Genomic DNA, 8,331 nt, shown 5'->3' with positions numbered 1-8,331 from the left:
AAACAAGCTCCCCGAGCTTGGTATGAAGCCTTCTACAGCGCACTGGTTTCGTTGGGTTTCTTTTCTTCTTCCTCGGACACTAGTCTCTTCATCAAGAAAGACTCTTTCATCACCTTCATCTTAGTGTATGTAGATGATATCATTATCACTGGAAGTTCCCCTGCCCTTTGTCAGTCCATTATTTCCCAGCTTCAATCCTTATTTCCAGTCAAAGACTTAGGTGATATTCATTATTTTCTCGGCATTGAGGTTCACCGATCTGCAAAAGGATTGTTTCTTCATCAGTCCAAATATGCCTTGGACTTACTTAAGAAGACAGATATGCTTGGGGTCAAACCCTGCACCACTCCCGTTAGTTCCATCAAGTTGGATCACTCTGGTTCTCCTCTCACAGATCCTACTTCTTATCGCTCCACCGTTGGTGCCCTTCAATATCTTACTTGGACACGACCGGATTTGGCTTTTGCAGTCAACCAGGTTTGTCAGTACATGCATACTCCCCGGACTATTCATTTGCAGGCTGTCAAACGGATTCTCCGGTACTTGAAGGGTACCCTTGACTCCGGGTTGTGGTTTACCAAAGGTCGGCAAATTCTTACAGCATGGACTGATGCTGATTGGGCAGGTTGCCCTGTGGACAGACGTTCTACTAGTGGATACTGTGTGTTTCTTGGACCTAATCTCATCTCCTGGAGTGCCAAGAAACAATGTACAGTAGCTCGTTCTTCTACTGAAGCTGAGTATCGCTCTCTTGCTCATACTGCTGCCGAACTCAGTTGGGTTTGCAAAATTCTGGTTGACATTTCCTTTCCTCTTCTGAAAACCCCGAGTGTTTTCTGTGATAACAAGAGTGCCATTGCTCTAGCTTTCAACCCAGTCTTTCATGCCCATACTAAACATGTAGAGATCGATTATCACTACATCCGCGAAAAGGTTCTTCTGGGACATATCAGTGTTCATCATGTGGCTTCCTTACTCCAACTCGAGGATATCTTTACCAAATCCCTCCCTGCTGATCGATTTGCACAGCTTCGGTTCAAGCTTTCAGTTCGCCCTTCTTCCTTCTGCTTGAGGGGGTGTATTAAGGAGAATGAAGGACCACCAGATTGTAATGCACACAATGCACTAGATTAGTACTTAGCTTAGCTATTAAGCTAAGTTTGATATAGTCGGTTATGTATTGCTGACTAGGATATAATTATTGATGTATGTATCCTTGTGTAATGAGATATCAGAGTAGTGTAATGAGAATCATTTTTCTTACAACCCAAATCAAGCTTTCTCTCTCTCTCTCATCAACTGCACAGATTCATAACTTCATCAGTGGTGTCACTAGAAAAGTTGAGCAATTATTTTTCTATGTGGTTAAACAAAATTCTGCAGTGCAACTGTACTGTTTTGTTGACGAAAAACAAGTAGAAAAATAAAGCATACATTCTCCCAATTGTTTAGAAGAATCAGTGACACCATTCATGATTCTATAATCTTAATATGTAACGTAATAAATATTATCTGAATGGATTTATTTAGAGCTATAGGTTGTATTATTGTTGAATTTTGTGGATATCTTGACGAATTGGTTTTGTCTTCTTTCTTTTTCCTCATGTCACGGCTGCTAGAGCTTATGTATGGAGTGTTGTCATTATATTTCCTATGTACTTTTTTTTATGTTTTTAAGATCTTGACCTTTTCTTAGTAGAGCTGAAAGAGTTGTTGTCGTTTGTTTGTATACAAATCTTTTGATTATTTTGACACACTGAGTGGTTGGGAGGACTTGATTCCAAAGCACAAACTATAGCATTTCAACGTTTGTAGCAGCAGTAATTGCATTATTTTCTCTACTGCATTTGTTCCTCTCATTTTTAGCTCTCTCAATCAACATTTGGATTTTATTGTTATCATTGGAATCAAGCGCTGTGGTTATGGAGGAAGGGTACCGTGGGACTAATGACACTGAACCCCGACGAAGCGTATCCAATGATAGAACAAGCAGTGCCACTTCTTCATTAAGGAGGCGATCTTTAAGTTTATCACATGTTTAGCCATCTCAAATAGATGATGACAATGAAAGTGAATCTGTCTCAGAGGCGGGAGATATTGGCGATCAGGCTCTTCATAGCAACAGGCATAGTGACAGTGGCAGCATCTGCTTGTTTCCTTCAGAGGACGTTGAACTGCAATCCTAAGGATTCTGGGGTCATGATCCTGTTACATCGAAAATTTACCCTGTCACTCCCTTGCCAAAGGAAATCATATCTCCTCTTTCCACTGATCAATCATATACGTGGACAAAAAGCCAGTAAGCTTTCAGTTGATACTTTTCATATTGTATATAAACTTTGCTAGAGATCCTTGAACATGGACAGAAGATTTGGTTTTCTTTTTCATTGATCATAACATGGTTTTTTCCTTTTCTTTTTGTCGAATCATGCTAGTAACTCAAAGATTTTGTTTTCATATGCAGGAAAATACAACAAGGTTGCCAAAATTCTTGGAATATAAGCATGACTAATTTAGCAGTTTTTGGCATTCTTGGGGTAACACAGTTAACTCTGTTTCTTACTGTATACCGATATACATTTTGTTTGAGTCCTAATATGTGTTGGGTTTATGGTTGTTGTTGCCTTCATTTGGCAAATTGTATTGCGAACTTTTTCTTGCTAAACTTTTTTTTTTTGTGTGAAAAATCTATGTAAATGGTATGCTGACAAATTGTATCCGGTCTACTGTACTCTAAAATTATATAAGTTTTGTTCACGAAAATGTTTGATCATGCACTGGCATGTTCATATTTCTGTTTGTCTTGAAAAAATTGAATATGTCACTGTAATACATCTTAGATCTTTCTTCATATCTAGAAACCTATGTGGTAAATAGATTATTTGACATGCTACAGTATGCAGGTCTTGACGCAATATCTTCTGCAAAAATTGTTTGGCCTGGGAGTTGTTGGTGTAACAAGCGACAAAACCATTCTCTACCTTGATCTTCCTTCTAATATGGTCTCTGTCTCTCTGTCTCTCTCTGTCTCTGTCTCTTCTCATGCACACGAACACACACGCACAAAGTATATGCCCTTTATTCGGTAATGTTGTGTTAATAAACATGTTTTCTGTAAAACTGTTACTTATGAATATTAGGAGGGACTTGTGATGCACACAGTACAATGATCACCGAAGTATTATCAAGTTTCTTAAGACCTTTCTTTCCATACTTTTTCCCATCATCTTTTAATTTTTTTATGTCATATTTCTTAAGGGTTGTGATGCCGAAAATGCTGGATGATGTTCAAACTCAAATTTTTGTTTCTAATGCGTTTTTGTAGGTTGGCTGTTTCTTGATGGGGTGGTTTGGTGTTGTTTTCAAAGGAGATATATCCTATGTGTCCAATTATTTGGTCATCGGATTATCAACTGGTTACTTAGGAAGCCTTACAACCTTCAGTGGTTGGAACCAGCTCAGTGTTGAAGGACATTGGGTTTTTGCTCTGCTCGGCTTTTTGATAGGTAAGATGTTATATTCTAAAGAATTGCTGCAGTAGACATGTAGATCGCTTTGGCAAGCAGGATATTTAAATTTCATTTCAATCTAGCTGGTTTCTTTCTTTGAGCCTATTCGAAACTTATCCATGGGTAAATCACAAATCCAATGTAGCTCAAATCGCTAGACTAATATGAGATCCTCTTTTATGTGATGGATGTCAGGTTTGTTTCTTGCGGCCTACTCCCTCATTTTTGGGGTAGAGACAGCAAAGGATTTTAGGCAGATTCTTGAGAGGAACTAAGTCTGTGGTATTACCAGCTCTAGAAGGAGGTGGAGGGTTGACAGCTACAAGCGTCACTTGGTAGCTTTAGCGGTGTTATTGCTGATGCTAAGTTCTCTGTGGAGTATAGGTGGAATACAATTAAGAGAGGAATTTAACAGTAGCAGCGGCGAGGCAGAACTATGGTTGGGTTGCATAGTTGGACCTTTTGGTGTGTGGATCCGGTGGTTCCATTTGGTACTTTAATTGCCAATGTTTCTGCAACTTAAATATTGGCGGCCCTATCTTCTGTGAAAAAAGTCGTAAGCTCATATGATATGATCTCTGTCCACATCCACTCCATGACTTCATCCTCACCATTACCTTTCGCGTGTTATTGTCTCGTGTCCAGCAAGCTTACAGTTCACATATATTTGTCATATTATAAACTGCTAATATTGTTATTTTTTTTTCTCGTCAAGGTTTTAAAAGCTTCTTGGGGAATTCTTGAACTGTACTATTTTCTATTGCAATGTTTTTCCAACTGCATTACCTTTGTCATACATTGTCTTGATCCATGCCCACGGTTTTTTCCTTTTTAATAGAAAATCTGACGTGCAGAAGTATTTGTTTGTGCAGGCGAATACTAAGACTTGCGACATTGTTGCAACAGGCATACAATTTGGATTTCTAGGTTGCCTGAGTACTGTTTCTACCTTCATTGCTGAGTTCAACGAGATGAGAGAAAACAAATACCCTTGGAGAGCATACGCATATACCATGGCTACGATACGCACCTCGTTTGGTTTGGGAATCCTGATATATTGTGTACCCGTTTGGACAAGGGCATACAAGTATTAGCATGCTTAGGCCATTGTTTTGATGTTTGTTCTGTGGTTATGCCTCTGGGATCATGTTTGCCTAACCCGCGCGGTCTTCAGTAGCATGCTCAGGCCATTGTTTTGATGTTTATTCTGTGGTTATTCCGTGGTGCTTCTTGAGTGTGTAGCAGAGTCTTGCGGGAAAGACACGAAATATATCCTCATCTATCTATCTCCGTCCTCTCGTGATGATAGAGATGAAGGTATACACCCGGTTTCATGTAACTTTCAGCCATCTCGTAGAACTATCACTAGACTGGGTTGACCAGCTGCAACCATTGCTATCCTTAACATCGGCCAAGTTCTTATCGTTCAACAGATGCGCGGTCTTCAATGGTATGTTTTCTTAGAATTGTAGTGATGCAACAATTGCAAAGAAGGATAGTATCAGAGCTGAAATTTTCTCATTGGATTACCATCCTCACAGCAAATGCGTGCAAAGAATATATTACCGTTAGAGGAGGAGCATCACACTCTCTCACTCTATCAGATCATATAAAATCATCATAGCCATTCAATCTTAAGTCATCTTTTGAGATGATTACACTTGTCATGAGTTATGACTCAATGAAATCTAATCTAAGAGACCACATGGACTATGATCCAATGGCTCACAATAAATCTTAACAACTTGAATTAAAAACAATATAGTCCATGTGGTGATAGGATAATTGGAAGATAGCTATTGTGATAAAAAAAAAAATGAGGATTTAAGCCCCTGTGGTGAAGTCTATTTAGATTTAGGCACAAAATTAAAAATTTCGTCAACTCTCCGTTAATTATTAGCACATGAAGCTCACATTAGAGACTAAAAAAATAAAGTTATCCTCATATGTAAGCCCCACATGCTAACAATTGATGGAGAATTCCGTTTTAGCCTAATATATGTAGCTCACATGCTAATAATTAACGGAGAGTTGACGGAAGTTTCAATTTTGGGCATAAATACTAACAAACTTCACCACAAAGGCTTGAATCCTATTTTTTTTACCACATGAGCTATCTTCCAACTATCCTATCATCATATGGACTAATAATCCAATATGCATGCAAAGAATATGTTACCGTTAGAGGAGGAGCACCACACTCTCTCACTCTATCACATCATACAAAATCATCCTAGACATTCACTCTTAAGCTATTTTATGAGGGTGATTACACTTGTCATGAGCTATGACTCAATGAAATCTAATCTAAGAGACCAAAAGGACTATGATCCAATGGCTCACATTAAATCCTAACAACTTGAATTTACCAACAAATACATTTGCACTTAAACAATATTTACATTACATTTCAATCGATAGCTTCATATATTGTAAATCTTTCTGCATAATACAAGTATTCATCTGTTTTTATAAGCAAAGAAAGATTTAAAAAGGTGAAAATGAGAATTCATTCTTGAACTTGCACCCGACTTTAGAATATGTCCTAGAACAAAAATTCCATCATTTTATATCCTTGAATTCAACAAAAGTTTCCCTATTAGTCTCCCCCGAAACTATTCGCACTATTGCAATATTGTATTCAACTGTTATAAAGCAGCATGACTTCCAAAAAAAACAAAGAAAAAAATTATAACGATAGAATTTACACTAAAGATGATGAAAATAGGTTTAAATCACACAATACATTAACTATAATGATTTGGTTCCGCTCTATTAGTCAACAAGATTTAAACCTATATATATTAGTAATAAAACATAATACAACTAGACTGTGAATTAAATAACAAAGAAGAATGACTCTTTTGATAAGCCCCACACGTCTCATGTCTGTATCAAAAAAGAAAGAAAGAAAAAAGCTCCACAGTCTCATTTAAATTGAAAATATAAATATTTTCCCCAACCAACCACCACATGATTTTTACAAAACTAACATTGGACCACCTTTAAGCATTAAGAGGATGTATGAGAAGTGAAAACATAGTGTGTGAATATCACACCTTTATTATTTAGTACAAATCAAACTTGTCTCCTCATTTTCTTTCTTTTGTTCTGTAAATAAAGCTTTTATTAGATTATGCATTCTAAACTACAAAAGTTTAACAAAGAAACTGTAGCTCAAGTGATTAAGAATATGCACTTTTGTATCCAAGGTCCTAAGTTTAAATATTCCGATTCTTTGTTTCTTAAGCTTGTTTGGTTTCCAGGATTGTAATAGATAACTCATAAAATTCCAGATACATAAAGATGAAGGTAGAGGTAAATGATTTTTTCCAGGTATTCAAACTGTTATAAAGCAGCATGACTTTAAAAAAAATATTATAATGATATAATTTACACAAAAAATGATGATATAGGTTCAAGTCACACAATAGGTCAATTATAATAATTTAATTCGACTGATTCGTTCACCAAATTTAAAACTAAATATTTCACTAATAAATGAAATGAACTACAAGCACACCGTAATTTAAATAGCAAGGCAGAATCCCCACACGCCTCATGTCTATCAAAAAAGAAAACAAAAGGCCGTGCACGTCCATTTAAATTAAAAAATTATGATTACATCATTCCTCAAAAATGGTTTACTTGTCGAAATATAAATATTTTCCCCAACCAACCACCACATGATTTGTACACAACTAACATTGGACCACTTTTAAACATTATTATTATGGATGAACTGCTAATTTAGTTCTTGAATAATCATCTGAGTGAAAATTAGATTCTTAATTTTTTTTATATGAAAATCAGTCATTGAATTATAAAAATCTGTCAATTACATCCCTAATATTAGATTCGAAGTTATTATATTCAATTTTCTGTCAACGTAAGTCAAGGTACTTGCATGTGATATACATTAGAGGGTAGATTAGTAATTTTACATAAAGAAATAGTGTATGAAGTTAACTTTGGAGGGTAAAAATTAAACTTTAGATTCGCAACCTGTATAAAATGTTAAGGGCTTATATGCAAGAAAACGACGGTATTACATTTTATAGTGTATCAAGTGACTTAAGTTGACAAAAAAGTGGACAAAATAGTTTTTAATATAGTAGTAGGGATAAAATTAGCAATTCTTAATGGCTTTAGGGACTTATTTTACTGAAAAATAATTCAGGGACCTAATTTTCATTGATGTAATAATTCAGAGACTAAATCAGCACTTCACCGTACGATTATTGTACTAACTAGTAGAACGTTCTTGAACTTGTTTTGGAGGGTAAAAGGTTAAAAACATCTACTTGTTTTACTTGCAAACAAATAAAACCTCTCCCAAAATAGGTTATGAGATGTGACTTTGCCTGTACAATATTATTTTAGTACAAATCAATCTTGTCTCCTCATTTTCTTTTATAGATTATGCGTTGTAAACTACAAAAGTTTAAGAAATGTGCTTGTACCATACTTGACAAATCCCGAAACTACTGAGCACCGATCAACGTTATACCGTCAAGGATCCACAAAAGTTTCCTTCCAACCAGGATACCAATCACAGCACAACACGTGTCGACATCAGAGGCCAATCATAGCGAGACACGTGTCAACATCAGAAGCCAATCACAGCACGACACGTGTCAAAGTCAGAACAAAGCTAGAGACTCTCTTCTATAAAAGGATATCATTCTCTAAAATATTTCCTAATGTCATTTGTACTAAATCATTCACTAGTACTCACTAAAGGATAGCTTGAACCTATGTACTTGTGTAAACCCTTCATAATTAATGAGAACTCTTCTACTCCGTGGACGTAACCAATATG

General features: G+C 36.3%; 1 pseudogene; it reads left to right on the top strand.

Annotated features, from left to right (window-relative positions):
* The first annotated feature begins 1,738 nt into the window (after positions 1-1,738).
* LOC103427956 (fluoride export protein 1-like) lies at positions 1,739-4,914 on the top strand (annotated as a pseudogene).
* Positions 4,915-8,331: the final 3,417 nt, after the last annotated feature.

This window comes from Malus domestica, chromosome 15, assembly GCF_042453785.1.
Source record: "Malus domestica chromosome 15, GDT2T_hap1".
NCBI lineage: Eukaryota > Viridiplantae > Streptophyta > Magnoliopsida > Rosales > Rosaceae > Malus > Malus domestica.
This window is presented reverse-complemented; position numbering and strand designations above follow the sequence as displayed.